Source organism: Oryctolagus cuniculus, chromosome 6 (genome assembly GCF_964237555.1).
Source record: "Oryctolagus cuniculus chromosome 6, mOryCun1.1, whole genome shotgun sequence".
Classification (NCBI taxonomy): Eukaryota; Metazoa; Chordata; class Mammalia; order Lagomorpha; family Leporidae; genus Oryctolagus; species Oryctolagus cuniculus.
Genome location: NC_091437.1, coordinates 87,500,470 through 87,519,408, shown reverse-complemented (window position 1 = coordinate 87,519,408; position 18,939 = coordinate 87,500,470). Strand labels below are relative to the sequence as shown.

Sequence of the window (18,939 nt, the reverse complement as noted above, 5' to 3'; positions counted from 1 at the left end):
TAGCAGTTAAGAAGTCCCACTGCAGGTCATCTGCAGACTGGAAACACTAAGATGCAAATAGCATGGTTCAGTTCAAGTTCAAAGGCCTCAGATCTAGGGAATCTAAGGGTGTAACTGTGAGTTCAGGGCCAAAAATTTGAGTACTTACAAGAAAGTCATTGGTTTCAGTCCTGGAGTCCAAAGGGCCCAAAACTGGAGTCTTAATGTCAGACCTCAGGTTCTCTCTCCTAGCAAACTGTGTTGCCACAAAGAGATAAGCATACCCAAATGCTCTCCATGGTTTCAGTGGTCTCTCAGAGCCAGAGACCAAGTCACCTGCTGTCTTTGTTCTCTCCAGAGCTCCAGTCAATCAATGATGAGCACTCACACTAAGGGTAGGTCTTCTCCATCCAGTCCATGCAGATTCACATTAATCTCTTTTGCAAACACCCTCATAAAAATACCCAAAATAACACTTCTTTGGGTTTCTAAAAATTCCTTAATCCACTCAATTGACAACTAACATTAATCATCACAGATAGTAGACATTCTAGCATTATTGAGGGAATCATTGCTGCCGAAAAGATGTCACCTTCATACTGTTCATTCATTCCTTCATTTGTTTCTCAAATATATGTGAGTGGTTTAACTTGACAGGAACTCTTCAAAATCCTGGCAGTGCAGCAGTTCACCAAATAGAAATAGTAAAACTGCCTGCATTGTTCTTTTGGGGGAAGGTAGATGGTAAATAAAGTGAATGTATAAAACATAATTGTTTCACACAGAATTATCAAAAATAGCAGGAAAGAGTAGAGGGGAGAAACAGTTCAGAGTGGTGCTTGACTTCATTTTAAACTGTGTGGTCAGGAAAGTTTCCCATTAGATTGTGGCAACTGAGCAATTCTCCAGATAAAATGCAATGACCTGATTCTCTCAAACTGAAACACTTAAAAATGAATTTTTATTTATTTTTTTATTTTTAAATTTTTTTAATTTTTAAAATTTTTTAAATTTTTATTTCATGAATATAAATTTCCAAAGTACAGAATATGGATTACAATGGCTTCCCCCCATAACTTTTATTATTATTAATAAAAAAGTTTTAAACTTTTTAACTCCTTCCTGAAAATCAAAGTCCCAGGTAGACAGAATATGATGAAGGACCCAGTTGGACATGAAGATTCTGAGAGTAGTCATTAAACTCAGACAAACATTCTCATAGGTGATCCAGAGCACTGGTAGTTTCCACCATTCTGTTTTCCAAACCAGAGTTTTCTGATTTTTAGGTACAGGAGTCATTCCTTGGCAACCACATGATACCTGTGAATGTCAGAGTTCTGGCCACTTTGGATCTCAGTGGATTTACTCCTTAGTTCTATTGATAATTATCTCCTTTGCAGACAGATTGACTCCTTAATTCTGATTTCTAGAATTGAGCTCACTTGTTCTTGAATCATTTACCTTTGGTTATATAAAGACAGAAAATCACTAGGGATGAATCAGTGGTTTCTATATTCTTTATAGCAATGTGAATTCTATCTGGGTGCATTTAAGTCTATTCCCTCTGGACTCTGAATAAATAAAGCTCCTCCTCCATGGAATTAGGAAAATGAGGTTGGGAGAGCAGTTATTCTGCAATATCATCCAGACATGCCAGTTTTAGGCATGAAAGATAGGCAGCAGACTGGAACTCAGCACAGGCACACATTGGGAAACATGGGTCTACAAGACTGGGTGCTATGATTGTCCCTGACTACAGATGTGTTGTGGCCTTGCTCATTCCTGAAATCAAGAAGAGGAGGCTGAATCTCAGCAGGCACACAGCTCTGGTGTAAACACTAAAAATGTGGTGCTTTTCCTACCTTTCTTTATTGATTGTAATGGTCACAAAAGGAAAGCTGGCTCAATGAGTAAGTCACAGCCAATTTAGTACCAACAAGAGCAAGCACCAAAAGCTTGGCTCCATGCTGAGCCATAAGAACGACATGGGCATAACTGAAACATGGATTGGAAATGTCAGAAGGAAAATGGATGCTGATAGAAGGATGGCCTTTCTGCTATTCTTATATTCTCTCCCACGACTCTGTCTAGCTGTGTGATGAAATGATGAGACTACGGCCATTCATCCCTTTCCATATTAGGAATTCTATTTGGATGCATTTAAGTTTTTCCTCTGGACTCTGACAACAATTAAATATGAACTAACTTGTCTTCTTTTCAAGGTAGACAAAAGCTCTACCATGAAGTAGAAAACATAGCAGCCTTTCATTATGATTGCTATCTAAGGATTAAGCCCTGTTTCCAAGGTGTGTGAGTTTTCAATTTTTGGCCGAGAGGACTGGGCCAAGCCTAAGTCAGAATCCAGGAACTCCGTACTGGACTTCCACCCTGGTGGTAAGGGCCTATGCACTTGGACCATCTTCTGCTGCCTTCCGTGGAGCATTATCAAGGAACTGGATTGAAAATGAGAAAAGCAGGGCTTGAACCTGTGCTCTGATATGGGATGCCAACATTTCAAATAATGGCTTAATCTACTGTACCACAACACTTGCTCCAAGGAATTTTTCTTCATGAATGGGTTTTAATAACATACTTAAGTTTTTCTTTCTTTATGGATTTTCTAGTTGTCTAAATATAACACACATATTTCCAAAGGAAGAGTTTATAAACAACTTGTGAAACTAGGGTAGATGGAATATTGTGTGTATAATATAAAATTTTGTGTATGTAATCTATAATGGTATATATTTTTAATTTTATTTGTATGCATTTTTTCCTTACAAATAGCATTGTTCATAAGCCATTTACCTGTGAAAGTCTTCTGTGGATATAAGATATCTCCAGAGAAACCTATCAAGATCTCTTGAAGCACTTCCCACATAAAATAAAAATATTTATTTTGAAAGAGTTAGAGGCAGGGGGAGAGAAGGAGAGAGATCTTCCATTTGCTGGTTCATTCTCCAGATGGTCACAACAAGCAGCACTGGGCCAGGCCCATGCCAAGAGTTTCATCTGTGTCTCCCATGTGGGTGGCAGGTGTCCAAACACCTGAGTAACCTGCTGCTTTTCCTAGACCATTAGCAAGGAGCTGGAATGGAAGTAGAGCAGCTAACACAAGAACTGTCACCCATAAGGAATGCCAGTGTCACAAGCAGTGAATACCTGCTGTGCCATGATGCTGGCCCTACATTTGCCACTTTTTAAATTTTTGATTATATTAAGTAGAACAGACAACAAAACTACTAAGAGGGATAATGTATTAAGTTGTTCATTAACAGTCAGGGCTATGCTGATCAAGTCACCGTTTCTCATAGTGTCCATTTCACTTCAACAGGTTTCCTTTTTGGTGTTCAGTCAGTTGTCACCGATCAGGGAGAACATATGGTATTTGTCCCATTGGGACTGGCTTATTTCACTCAGCATGATGTGTTCCAGATTCCTCCATTTTGTTGCAAATGACTGGATTTCATTGTTTCTTACTGCGGTATAGTATTCTAAAAAGTACATATCCCATAATTTCTTTATACTTAACATGACTCGTTTAATTCTGTAATTAATACACAGTTATTCTTAAGTGTTGAAATTTAACTGAAAGGTGATCCCTGTTAAACATAAGAGTAGGAATAAGAGAGGGAAGAGATGTACAATTTGGGACATGCTCAAGCCCCAAATGGTAGAGTTAGAAACATACCAGGGGGCCGGCGCCGCGGCTCACTAGGCTAATCCTCCGCCTAGCGGCGCCGGCACACCGGGTTCTAGTCCCGGTCGGGGCGCCGGATTCTGTCCCGGTTGCCCCTCTTCCAGGCCAGCTCTCTGCTGTGGCCAGGGAGTGCAGTGGAGGATGGCCCAGGTGCTTGGGCCCTGCACCCCATGGGAGACCAGGAAAAGCACCTGGCTCCTGGCTCCTGCCATCGGATCAGCGCGGTGCGCCGGCCGCAGCGCGCCGGCCGCGGCGGCCATTGGAGGGTGAACCAACGGCAAAGGAAGACCTTTCTCTCTGTCTCTCTCTCTCACTGTCCACTCTGCCTGTCAAAAAATTAAAAAAAAAAAAAAAAAAAAAAAGAAACATACCAGGGGACACCAATTTAATCCCATCAAGGTGGCATGTACCAATGCCATCTCACTAGTCCAAGTGATCAATTTCAGTTCACAATTGATCATAATGAAAGGACTGAGAGTCAAAGGAAGCACATAAACAAGTCTAGTACCTGCTAATACTAACTGATAGAATAAATAAAGGGGAGAGTGATCCAACATGGGAAGCGAGATACTCAGCAGATTCATAGAATGGTGGATGTCCTAAACAGCACTCTGGCCTCAGAATCAGCCCTAAAGGCATTCTGATCTGGCTGAAAAGCCCATGAGAGTATTTCAGGCATGGAAAGCCAAGACACTCTGGCAAAAAAAAAAAACAAAAACAAAAACAAAAAACAAAAAACACACACACACACACAACAACAACAAAAAAACACCAAACCTAAATGAAAGATCTCTGTGAGTGAGATCCCAGTGGAAAGAACAGGTCTTCAAAGAAGGAGGTACTTTTCTCTGAAGGGAGGAGAGAACCTCCACTTTGACTATGACCTTGTCTAAACAAGATAAGAATCGGAGAACTCAAGGGGCTTCCATAGCCTTGGAAACTCATGACTGGAGCATGGGGAGATTACTGAGGCCATAAACAAGAGTGTCAATTTGTAAAGTCAACAACAGGAGTCACTGTGCACTTACTCCTCATGTAGGATCTCTGTCCTCAATGTGCTGTACATTGAGACTTAATGCTATAACGAGTACTCAAACAGTATATTTCGCTTTGTGTTTCTATGGGGGCGCAAACTGTTGAAATCTTTACTTAATGTATACTAAACTGATCTTCTGTAAAAAAAAAAAAAAAAAAAAAAAAAAAAAAAAAAAAAAACAGAAATTATCAATTCCCAACGTGACTCTCACTAGGATTAAACATGACAATAGGTCTGATCTGATTTCATCAGCATTTAAAAAATCATCTATTATTTTTCACTTTGTGTTTGTGTGGGAGCAAACTGTTGAAATCTTTACTTAATGTATGCTAAACTGATCTTCTGTATATAAAGAGAATCGAAAATGAATCCTCATGTGAATGGAAGGGGAGAGGGAGTGGGAAAGGGGAGGGATGCGGGTGGGAGAGACGATATGGGGGGAAAGCCATTGTAATCCATAGGCCATACTTTGGAAATTTATATTCATAAAATAAAAGTTAAAAAAATTTTTGATTATAGTGTATTTATTGACAGAGGAGGGAGTTAAATTTCAGTCAGGCACTGGTAAGACGCCTGTATCCCACATCAGAGAACCTGGGTTCAACATTTGGCTTGGGTTTCTAACTCTGGCTCCTTGCCCATAAGATCCTGTGGAGCACAAGGTAAAAGTAGAGAGATACCTGTCACCCACATGGCAAGCCTAGAATGACTTCGCAGTTTCTATCTCTGGCACCAGCACAGCCCTGGCCATTGCAGGTGTTTGGGGACTGAGTCAGCAGATATTAAGGTTCATTCTCTCTTTCTCTCCGGCTCTTGATTTCAGTCTGGCCCAATGCCAGTCCCGTTGCAGCCATTGGTTTGCAGCCTTTGAGGAGTGAACCAGCAGATGGAAGAGATTCTCTCTCTCTCTCTCTCTCTCTCCTTCCTTCCCTCCCTCCCTCCCTCCTTCCTTCCCTCCCTCCCTCCCTCTTTCCCTCCCTTCCTCCCTCCCTTTGCCTTTCAAAGAAAGAGAGCAGGAAAGCTTAAAAAAAGTTTCTCAAAGCCATCTCTTGGCATTAATTTTCATAATAAAAAAGGACACCAACTGAGTCTGGGGTTTTTTGCCCAGCATATTTTAAGTACCACAATTAAAATAATGGTTCTAATCAGAAACCAATTCTTCTATAGTCTTAGTTTTCAAGAAGAGTCTTCTTAACTTTATTATTTCCAGCCATTTTTGCCTAACTGAATCTCATTCTACTTAATCATGCACTTTTATGTGTTTTATATTTATATCCTTTTTAAAGGGAACTTATTAACAAATTAGTCTCAGGGTCACAGCAAATGCATGATAATTACAACAACACAATTGTCATAAATTCTAAAGTTAACATGATATTAATACAAAGAGAATAGATCCAATGTAGTTCATAGATATGATTCTAAGAATATAATGATACTTCCCTTCTAACCTCTTTTCTTCTCTCTCTTTTTCTTTCTTTCTCTCTTTCATTTCTTGTTGAAGTCTTTATTTGGTGCATCTAGCTATAATGTAAATTAAAAATTTTATCTCAAAAATTTATATCTTTAATACAATAGTTCCTTATGTATCTTTATATATCACTTGTATATATGTGTATATATATATTAATATATCTTTAATGTATGCTTCAACAGAGGTTGTTATAAAGTCTTCAGGAATTTCAGAAAATAAATTTTGATGGAAAAACTACAAGAGTTTCACTAAGTACAGATACAACCAATGACATTTAAAGTTGACTAACTTGGGGGTAGTGCTGTGGCACAGAGGGTAAACCACCACTTGAGATGCTGGCATCCCATATTTTTGCTGGTTCGAGTCCTGGCTGCTTCACTTCTGAACTAGCTCCCTACTAATGTGCCTGGGAAAGCAGCACAAAGTACTTGGAACCCTGCATCTATTTGGGAAACCCAGAAGAAGCACCTGGCTCCTGGCTTCAGCCTGGCCCAGCCCCAGCCGTTGTGGAAATTTGGGGAGTGAACCAGTGGATAAATTTTTCCCTCTGTCTCTCCCTCTCTCTCTGTAACTCTGCCTTTCAAATAAGGAAAATAAATATTAATAAGATACAAAAAAAGGTAAAATGAAATTACTTTTTCTGAGCCACTTTGACTTTTTATTTAAAGTTCTCTTCTGAGCACCAGAGTTTTCCAAACCTATGGAGGGTAGTAAATATTCAATATTTTTAATACAACCTCAGGGGGGCTAAGTTCAGGTACAGAACCTGTGTTCCCAGTGATTAGAGCAGTAATTATTACATAACATCTCCAGGGTTCGGGTCTCTGTCAGGAGCTATTTCCCCAGAGCCCCAAGTTTTGGAAAATTGTAGGTCTACCTTTTTGTGTAACTTGAAATTTTCAAAAGTTCTTGTGGCAGAATAAGTTGGATATCTTTCTTTCTCCTTTCTTTGAATGCTTTCCCCAAAACAGATTTAGGAGGGGTTTTCTCAAAATTCATAGAGAATATATATTATTAAAAAAAACTATGAATGGATTTCAAAATCTTTGCACTAAAAAAAAGCTTATCTTAATTTCATTTTCCATGGACTTTCTGCAAAACTCTCATAGAGTAGATCCCATAACATAAGCAGTTTCAGAATGAATATAATAGCCACAACAATGACTTTTGTTGGATTTTAGCATGGTGGTGTCGAGATTTTTCTATGGCTGATTAATTTAAAATTATTTCTATAAATAAATATGAAATTCTGTTTAAATTAATGATGATTTCTCAGGGCCAGCAGTGTGGCATACAGAGTAAAGCCACCACCTGCAGCACCTGAATCCCATATGGGCGTTGGTTGCTCCACTTTGATCCAGCTCCCTGTTAATGGGCCTAGGAAAGCATCAGGGTGGACCAAGTACTTGGTCCTCTGCATCCACATGGGAGACCTGGAAGAAGCCCAAGCTTCTTCGGATATGCCTAGCTCCAGCCGTTGTATCTAATTGGAGGGTGAGCCAGCAGATGGAAGTGCCCTCTTTCTCTCACTCTTCTCTCAGTAACTGCCTTTCAAATAAATAAAGCTTTAAAAAAATGATTTCTCTATTGTTTGTCATTGATATTCTTTTGTACAAATCGTTTTGAAAATGTAAAATTCTATATTTTCCAAATTTGTAATTGAAACAAGAATAGGAAAAAAACTTATCTTTTTCCCAAGGAAACCTTTTATTTAATGAGTACAAATTTCATAAGTACAATTTTAGGAATATAGTGATTCTTCCCATCATACCTGTCCTCCCCCCCACTCGCTCTTCTCCTCCCCCTCCCTCTCCCATTCCCAGTCCCATTCTCCATTAAGATTCATAAAAAAGAACTTATTGCATTACATTTGCTTATAAAATGTAAGATAGTACCCCTCATTGTCATATCAGGCTTTATTGCATCAAACATGACTACATGCTTATGATACCTTCCCTGATAATGGGAATTTTGTGCCTTTTCTCCCAGTATACAGAGTATTGTCAGAGATCAGAGTGGGCGTTTAGTAGACACTTATTGAAGAAGGACCAAGGAGCAAGATGTGGGTGCTTGCTTGTTCTTGTTGCCTTTTCTTTCTTTTATTTATCTTTTTTATTCAAATATATCTTTTATTTTTCTGCAATCAAGAGTAAATCTAATTTTTAAAGATTTCTTTTTAAGTCTAATTCACTTTACATGCTAATTTCACTATCTTTGTCATTAAACATGTGTGTCATCCTCATATAGTGGTTTTTGTAGTATACAAGTAATCAATACTTCTTATGGGGGAATGAAAAGTGGGCAAAACTATATGACAAAATGAAACCTAAATGCAAACATTTCTTATTTGAATGATTGAATAAGCGTGAAGAAATTTACAAGAATTCAGAAATATAAATATTAGATATTTGATTTATAAGAAAAGAATGAATGCCAAAATTTCAGCAGTGAAACAGATATGCCTCCAACATCTGAACTGTTGACCTGTTAAACTGGCAGAAACAAAGGTAGTGATTTATTTCAGGTCCTCTGCAATATAAAATTGGTCATCTATCATAGGCTATAGCTAAATATTATCAAGCGCTAAGACATATAATACACAGATGATAGACAACTGAAAGGGTGACTTCTGGCAGAGTCACAAGAACATATCAGGGCAAACTCCTCTTTCTCTATTTCTCTCAGAGCAAGCATTCCTGAATGTACTGGTTGGTCAGTCATAGCCAAAATAAATTATCTAATAATACTTTATTTTCTGTTTATAAATATTCAATCAACTTTAACCTTTGAGGAGCAATAATATACTATTGAGTAGAATAGTATTTCACTGATATTTAAAATTCTTATTAAGTGCATTCTAATAATTTAAAAACCAATCACTTTAATAATTCTTATGACAAGTATCAGTCCCTTGCAGATATCTGTTCCCAATTTCTGCTCTCCTGGAAAAACAACATATGAAATTGTTAATACTTAAACATTTTCACCTGTAAAGTGGCTACTTTCTGGATTTAATTTCATACTTTCAGTATGTGTTTATGTCCAAGATTTATAAAATTTGTACTTGCAATTTACACATGAAACTTCAATCAATGTTATTTTTGAGAAAAAATTACATATGTAACTCTGGTTCATTTGTTATATACTTTACCATAAAATTTAATTTGTTTATTCACTTTGATGTTGATAGACATTTTGGTTGTATAATCATTTTGTCCTTTCATACGGCATTGTTATAAATATTCCTATTCACACCTTAATAGATGTGACAATTTTTCTAAGTTATGTATGTAGCAATGGGATTTCTGGATCATAAATTACATAGATCTCACCTTTATTAGGTTCTGACAAACTTTTCCATAGTGGATGGGTCAGTGTGCCCTCCCTTTAGCAGTGTATCAATGTTCCTTAATCCTTGACAATTCTTGATGCAATCAGAAGTTTTTTTCCAATATTATTCATCTATTCTTCTATCTCACCAGAACCCATTCTGCCCCTGAGATACCTGGAAATGCTAATTCTCAGACTTTCTGAGGCTCTGCAATGTAAGCCAGCCTTCTTGTCTTTGTCCATTTTGTGCTCTACGTACATGAATTCCTGCTTGTCTTTATGCTTCCAAGCTTAAAAAATTTGCTGTTATCTCAATCTACATTGTCACTGTCTTTTTAACTCCTAAATTATTTTTTTTAGTTTTGTGGAGTTTCAGACAGAAATTTAGAAAAATGAATGTGTACAATCAAACTCTTTAATTATTTTATTTGCATACACATCTGTCAATTTCAAATACTCATCCTTCTACAAAGACACAAGACAACCATGGTCAATCTAAAAATGATCATGGCTGTGCTTAAATAAACACTATTTACACAAATAGAAAGTGAACTGAATTTGGCTCGTGAATCACATTTTGTTGACCCTTAATACAAACTCACAGCCTACCTGATTGTCTGAGATTGTGAATAGCATATGAAAAACATGTTCTCAAACATGCACTGCGTCCAAGACTTGTGTAGAAGAATTATTTGTGAGACCTTATTACTCACATATAATGGCTTAGCAGATTTCCATCAGCTTGCTCTCTACCCAGCTTTTTCTGGGCACTGCAGTGGAAATGCAGGTGGGCTGGACCAGGGTAAAAAAACACATTGATTCCAAAAGCCAAAGAAAGTTTTTACTCGAACATCAAGTGAAATATTTTGAGAAGAAATTCTGTATAAACTATCTTTACATTTTTGTTCTTGGTTAGTTTTCAGTATTGAGTTTTCAGTATAATAAGTCCAAAATAGTCACCACTATAAATTATAATTCTCTGAAGTTTTATCAACTGAAATATTTAGTTTTTCTAGTATTAACATATGTTAAGGATGTAGGAAATACTAGTAGAGGAAAATACCACCTCAAACATTTAAGCTTTGCTATACACTTGGCATTCTATTCCTAGGATTCTGGCAAGGGAGGTCACTGGAATGGGAACAGTCTTAACCACAGAATGATGGGATTTCTGTTAATGCAGCATATGATTCATGGTTTTATGTAAGCAGTGGATGAATATTTTACTTTCTAATGTGTGATGTCTGGGAGGAAATGGTTCACAGAGACCTGGTGCAACTGAGCTTATGTCACAATAACTCTGGTTATCAGCGGTGTCTCTAGTCTAAGGATGGAGCGACACAATCAACTTGAGGGAGTTAGATAAGGAAGCATGCTGTCACTTCACTCTGTCCACTCCAAGTTTAATCATTGCTGATGCAACAAGAGATGGGACCCTTAGGAGATGATTGGGCCATTAGGGCTCTTCCTTTATTAAGTACCCTTATGAAGGGTCAGACAGAGGGAGTTTGCCATTTTGCCTCTGCCATGTGAGGACATGTCAGCAAGAAGGCCTTCGTAAGATGTAAATTACTTTAACTTGGACTTCCCAGCCTCCAGAACTGTGAGAAATAAACTTGTGTTCTTTATAAATTACCCAGATTTTATATTTCAATTATAGCAATGCAATGTAATAAGAAAGATATGGTTACAATTGTGCCCCTTCCCCAAAAGTCATCAGAAGTTTCTAAAAATCAAATGAGTTCTAGGTGATTAATAGTGTCTCCAGGGGCTGGCGCTGTGGCACAGTGGGTTAAAGCCCTGGCCTGAAGCGCTGGCATCCCATATGGGCGCCAGTTCTAGTACCGGCTGCTCCTCTTCTGATCCAGCTCTCTACTATGGCCTAGGAAAGCAGTAGAAGATGGCTCAAGTCCTTGGCCCCTGCATCCATGTGGGAGACCTGGAAGAAGCTCCTGGCTCCTGGCTTCAAATTGCCACAACTCCGGCCTTTGCTGCCATCTGGGGAGTGAAGCAGTGGATGGAAGACCTCTGTCTCTACCTCTCTCTGTAACTCTGTCTTTCAAATAAATAAAATAAATCTTAAAAAATTATGAGATAAAGGGATCACATAAACAAGACTAGTGTCTGCAAATACTAACTGATAGAATAAAAAAGGGAGAGAACGATCCAACATGGGAAGTGAGATACACACCAGACCCATAGAATGGCAGATGTCCTAAACAGCACTCTGGCCTCAGAATCAGCCCTTAAGGCATGTGGATCTGGTTGAAAAGCCCATGAGAGTATTTCAGGCATGAAAAGCCAAGACACTCTGGCAAAAAAAAAAAAAAAAAAAAAAATGACCAAAATGAAAGATCTCCGCGAGTGAGATCCCAGGTCATCAAAGAAGGAGGTACCTTTCTCTGAAGGGAGAAGAGAAATTCCACTTTGACTGTGACCTTGCCTAAATATGATCAGAGTCGGTGAACTCAAAAGGCTTCCATAGCCTTGGAAACTCATGACAACAGCCTAGGGTGATTACTGATGCCATAAACAAGAGTGTCAATTTGTTAAGTCAACAACAGGAGTCACTGTGCACTTATTCCTCATGTAGGATCTCTGTCCTTAATGTGCTGTACATTGTGATTTAATGCGATAACTAGTACTCAAACAGTATTTTTCACTTTGTGTTTCTATGTGGGAGCAAACTGTTGAAATCTTTACTTAATATATGCTAAACTGATCTTCTGTATATAAAGAGAATTGAGAATGAATCTTGATGTGAATGGAATGGGAGAGGGAGCGGGAAAGGGGAGGGTTGCGGCGGGGAGGGAAGTTATGGGAGGGGAAGCCATTGTAATCCATAAGCTGTACTTTGGAAATTTATATTCATTAAATAAAAGTTAAAAAAATTATGAGATACAACAAAAGCATTGTTAAGAGAGAAACTTGTAGCAATTAATGCCTACATCAAGAAATCTGAAATTAATCAAATAAACAAGCTATCAATACATCTCAAAGGCCTAAAAAAACAACAAACCAAACCCAAATTGGAAAACAGGAATTCAAATTATCCTTGTTTGCAGATGACACAATTAAATGTGTGTGTATATGTGTGTGTGTGCTTGTGTGTGTGTTGGGAAAGGAAGAGAGAGAGAGAAGAGAGAGAGAGAGAGTGAGGGAGAGAAGAACTAAAAGATTCTTCTTTGGAATTCATAAGATATTTTGTTAAAGCTGTGAGAAATGAAATTAACACAACAAAATCAATAGTCTTTGTATATGTAGACAATGCCTTGGCAAAGAAAGAACCTGTAAGATTAATCCCATTCACAAAAGCTACAAAAATTTAATTACCTTGGAATAAATTTAAACAAATGTGAAAGATATCTACAATGAAAATAACAAAACATTTAAAAGAAATAGAAGAAGACACAAAAATAGAAATTTCTTCCACATTCATGGATTGGAAGAATTAGTATCATTAAAATGTTCATAATATCAAAAGAAATTTACAGATTCAATGTGATCCAAGTCACAATACCAATAACATTATCTTCAGATCTAGAAAAAAGATGCTAAAATTCATATGGAAACAGAAAAGACCAGAATAACTAAACTAATATCATACAACAAACAAGGCTGGAGGCATAACCATACCAGACATCTAGACATACTGCAGAGAAGTTATAATCAAAAAAGCCAGGCACAAAATAAGAAAGTAAACCAATGAAAAACAATAGAAACACAGAAGTTCATCCACTCATCTAAAACCTAGTAATCTTTGATAAATGAGCTGAAGTCAATCCTTGGACAATGAACAATCTCTTCAACAAATGGTGCTGGGAAAATTGGATCTTTATGTGCAGAAATATGAAATGAGACTCTTACTTTACACCTTATACAAAAATCAACTCATAAAGTATCAATGATGCATATCTATGACCTGATACCATCCAATTAATAGGGGAAAATTTTGAGGAAATTCTGTAAGATATTTGCATAGGCAAAGCCTTCTTGGAAAGAACTCCAGAAGCAAAGGCAATTAAGCAAAATAGACAAAAAGGATTACATCAAGCTAAGAAGAATCTGCACTACAAAGGGAACACTTAACAAAGAGTCAACCGATAGAATGGAAAAAATATCTGCAAACTATGTAACTGTTAAAGGATTTGTATCTAGAATCTATAAACAACTGAAGAAGTCAACAACACCAGAACAAAGGATGAAATTCAAACAGCCAACAGAAACATGAAAAAATTGCTCAGGATCACTAGCAATCAGGAAAATGCAAATAAAAACCAAATTGAGGGGGCCAACAACGTGGCACAGTAGGTTAATCCTCTGCCTGTGGAGCCAGCATCCCATGTGGGCTCCAGTTCTAGTCCCAGCTGCTCCTCTTCCAATCCAGTTCTCTGCTGTGGCCTGGGAAAGAAGCAGAAGATGGACCAAGTCCTTGGGGCCCTGCACCCACGTGGGAGACCCGGAAGAAGCTCCTGGCTCCTGACTTTGGATCGGCGCAGCTCTGGCCTTTGCGGCCATTTGGGAAGTGAACCAACGGATGGAAGACCTTTCTCTCTGTCTCTGCCTCTCACTATCTGTAACTCTTATCTCTCAAATAAATAAATAAAATCTTGAAAAAAAAAACACATTGAGGTATTACCTCTCCCCAGTTAAAATGGCTATCATGCAAAAATTGGAAAACAATAAATGCTACAGAGAATGTGGGGGAAAATGTGCCCTAAATCACTTTTGGTGAGAATGCATACTTGTAGACCCATTATGGAAGACAGGATTTAAATTACTCAGAGATCTGAAATACATCTACCATATGACCCAGGCATCCCACTTCTGAGAATTCTTCCAAAGGAAATGGAATCAGCATATTAGATGCATTTGTACTCCCACTTTTATTCCAGCTCAGTTCACAATATTTTCTCCCATTCTTTAGGTTGATTCTTCACTTCTTTGAGTATTTCTTTTGTAGTGCGGAAGCTTCTTAGCTTGATGTAATCCCATTTGTTTATTTTGCTTTAATTGCCTGTGTTTCTGGAGTCTTGTCCAAAAAATCTTTGCCTACATCAATTTCTTGCAGAATTTTCTCAATTTTTCCTCTAAGATATGGAATCAAAGCAGACATCTATCATCTGATGACAGGATAAAGAAAATGTGGTTTAAAATATGTTAAGTGCAGGAAAGCAAGCAAGAAAGCCATTATTTTATGACTCTATTTGTAAGATCTACAATACACAAATCCACAGGAACAGAACATATACAGGTTATTTCCAGATCCTGTGTGCAGATCACTGAAAGTATGCTCTAATTAGCAGAGGGTTTGTTCAATGAAATGATGGAAATATTCTCGATTTATATGATGTGACGGTTGCACAAATCTGTGAATCTAAAATGACTCATAATGATTAATTTTATGATATATAAAGTTATTTGGTGTTAGAAATTTTGTTCTAGTACATGTGTATCTACATTTTTCATTGTAAAATAGTTCATCATAGTATTTCCAGCCACTAACACAGACATGGTGATACCCTTCTGAATAACTTACAACTTTCTGGATTCTGGCTATTTGCCATAATATGAAATTTCGTGTTTTTTTTTTAAAGATTCATTCATTTACTTATTTATTGAATATATATATATATATATAAATCTTATATATATATAAATCTTCCATTCACTAGTTCACTCCCTGAAGTGCTGCAATGACCAGTGATGAACCAGGCCAAAGCCAGGAGCTAGGAACTTCATCTGGGTCTCCCATGTGGGTAGCAGGAGCCCAAATACTTAGGCCATCTTTCACTGCTTTTTCTAAGTGATTTGCTGGAACCTGTATTGGAAGTAGAGCAGCAGGGAAATGAATAGTTAACCCACATGGGATATTGCAGGCAGCAACCTAACCTGCTATGCCAGAAAGTTGGCCCCAGTATGAAATATTTAAACTCACTTTCACTTTGGGAATTCATTTCATTCAAGTTATAAAATTCAGAGTCTAGTTTCAACACGAAATATATTGTATATCCTTTTGTATTGTTATTCATTTGTGTTTACCATTAAAGGACTTAATAGTGAATTCACTCTCATTACATTGTGTCATAACTAACCTTAGTGCTGATTCCCTAGTTTCTCCTGCCTGTTTCTTATTATGCTTGAATCTCAGTTGTTGTTTTTCATAGTATATGGTTTTTAATAATAGCAAGCTATATATTGGTCTTTACCAAAAAGAATTTTTTTGCAGAATTTCTGTCCATGAAAACCCCTTTGGAATAATGGCATTTTCCCATTAAGAACATGTGTTTTCTCTCTCTTTTGTGCATTCTAAAATGTCGTTGCACAGCTACTGAAAGCTGACTCTGAAAGCAAAGCAAAGCAAAAAAAAAAACTCTGGATTTCTGATCAACAATTGTAGTGTTAGGTAAAATTGGGCATAAAATTACCATTGTGCTAATAATTCAATATAGAGATGATTGTGAACAAAATGATAATGCCAGCTGAGAAAAGAAAGAAATGCATGGCTCTCCTCAGTATAAGTGTTATGTAGAATTTAATATATAGAGAAACATCATACTTATGTGGGTCATATTATTATATTAATAATATAGCTTTAGAAGCAAATTAAATTATCTTCATACTTGTGACTCAGAAGTAAATTTTCCTTCAGTACATTTCTTGTCAAGGTCTTGCCTGAACTACTAATGCCCTTTCATGTTTGAACAAATGTAAACAGTTATTCAATATTGTGTTTTATGTCTATGTTAGAAATCACAATTCTGCTCCAAATTCTTTATGAGGCTTAAAGCCAGAGTAATGAAAAAGTAAATGATTTTAACAGATTTCTGACCCAAATGGAATGAAGCAGGAAATTAATAATATAAGAGACTCTAGAAAAGTATGAAAACACATGGAAACTGAACATGCTCCTTATCAACAGTGGATCACAGAAGAAATTTTAAAAATTCCTATAAATGAAGGAAGATAAAAGCACAATATATCAAAACTTATGGATTACCATAAAGGCAGAGTTAAAGGGAAAGTTTGCAGAAATTAGTGCCTACATCAAGAAATTGGAAGGATATCACAAGTGATTTAACAATGCCTCTCACGAACCTGGAAAAATAAGAACAAACCAAACCCAAATTGGTAGGAGGAAGGAAATAATAAAAATTAGAGAAGAAATAAACAAATTTAAAACTTAAAAGAATGTAAAAGATCAGTGAAATGAAGTGCTGGTTTTTTGAAAAAATAAAAAAAAATGATACATCATTGGCCCAACTCACCCTCCACAAAAAAAAAAAAAAATCAAATTCATAAAATCAGAGATGTAAAAGCAGATGTCTCAAAGTTTCCACAGAAGTAAAAATATTCATCAGAAATTACAGCCAAATGCCAACAACTGGAAAATCTAGAAAAAAATTGGATTAGATTTCTGAACATGTACGATTTACCAAAATTGAGGAAAAAAGATATAAAAACCTAAATAGAATCAATAACAAAGATGGTGATTAATAAAGTGAGCCACAGCACTGGCTCTGAAATAGAATCGATAACAAAGATGGTGATTGCATCAGTAATAAAAACCTCCCAACAAAGAAAATCCCAGGACCAGATAGCTTCACTACTGAATTGTGCCAAACTTTCATAGAACTATTCTTAATACCTCTTATACTACCCAAGACAATTGAAAGGGAGAGAATCCTCCCAAACTTCTTCTATGAGGCCAGCGTCACCCTAATTCCAAACATGGAAAAAGATAGAACCACTACTGTGGTTCCTGACTCCAGCTTCCTGCTAGTGCAGATCCTGGGCGACAGGGATGAGTACTCAAGGAATTGGGTTCCTGCCACTGATAAACAAGGCCTGGAAAGTTTTCCAAGCTCCTAGCTTTGAGCATTGGAGGAGTGACCCAGCAGATCTCACATTATCTGTCCCTATGTCTGTCCTTTGTCTCTCAAATTTTTAAAAAACAATGAAAATGGGAAGAATGTAGATCAATGTAGTAATATTTCTATTTATGTACAAGGGTACTCTCAAATTTTCTTGGAAATACATAATGAAAAGATAAGTTTATTTTGGCACAAAAGATTTTTAAATCCATGCGAAGTTTTTTTATAATATACAATTCCTATAATGTTTTTAAAGACCCCTTGTATAATGATATTAAGAGTAATTCATATTTTTCTCTTGAAATTTCTGTGTATTTTTACATCTTTGACAACATAATAAACATCTCTTATTTTATGTATAAAAATATTAATAACTGATATAAATGTCTTTGCCTTAAATGTTCTGGCACCACATGAATTCTGTGAAATATCTCATTGCAAAATTCACATGAGTAATAACAAGCAAAATATAAATTTAATCTCACAGATTTCCTTGTAAGAAAAGACAGCATCTTGAATTTATTTATTAGTAAAGTGGTTGGAAGATGGAAACTTTTACATAAGTGCCAAGTATTTTTATTGATCATTAAGAATACTCAACGTAGCCCAAGTGATTCTCTTCATTACTGGCACAAAACCCATTTTCTCTAGGCAGATGATAATGACTTACTAAGAATATTGACATTTTAAAAAGTCTGTAACTAGAAGAGATGGTATACTGGGAACACTTACCTTTAATTTAAGACTTGTTCTTTATATTTTCTGGAAGCAGTTCTGCATTTGTTTTTGTCAAATTCTAATCTTGCTGTGTTATAAATTTTGTCTGAAATTGCGACATCAATGAAATTTTCAAAAACAATGATTCTTCTTAACAAGAATGTCTTAGTTGCAGACGGGTTTCTGTGATGTGCTTATCTACTCAGTACTGGATTAGTGGCAACAGCATCTGGGAACCATAAAAATGTTAAGTCAGACAGAGATGTTTAGAGTTGAGCGAGGAGCTGGGAGTGTATAGATTTTTTGTGGGCTGGTATGGATCTGCTACAGGATGTTTTCTGAGTTTTGTCCACCAGATTGATTGTCCTCTCAGTGTTTCACAGGCACTAAATTGCTAATGATTACCTGCAAGGCAAGGGTTACAAGGGTTACAGTTATGTATGTTTGAGGAAGGGATGTAGGCAGGGAGGTGACTAGCAGTGAGGAATAAGGATTGCCAGCACCTGCATTGCAGTCCCACTTTGAGTGCCGCAGCCATACATGAACCATCCAAATTCCAGTCACCTCTAAGCAGACTGCAGCTACTGAGGTTTCCCTGTTTAAGAGCTGGCACCGGCTGAAAAGATCCAATAAGGCCGCAGGTGTGTTCCTATGATGACACTTAGGTCATTATAATGTCATCATAATAAAATCTCTATGGCCGACACACCCACTCCCATCACTCACCTGATGCCATACATTTCAAGATTCTCATATGTGTGCTGCAGCCCCACCAGCACCAAGAAAACCTCACTGTCATCATAGATATGACTCTATGAAATTTCTGAAA

General features: G+C 37.0%; 1 long non-coding RNA gene across 1 annotated transcript; it reads right to left on the bottom strand.

Moving 5' to 3' along the window:
- Window positions 1-9,931: 9,931 nt before the first annotated feature.
- On the bottom strand, window positions 9,932-18,748 carry LOC127490575 (uncharacterized). The gene is made up of 3 exons (XR_007918609.2): window positions 18,614-18,748; window positions 18,126-18,515; window positions 9,932-14,642 (listed from the first exon to the last, which is right to left on the bottom strand). It is a non-coding gene; the product is annotated as an uncharacterized lncRNA (long non-coding RNA).
- Window positions 18,749-18,939: the final 191 nt, after the last annotated feature.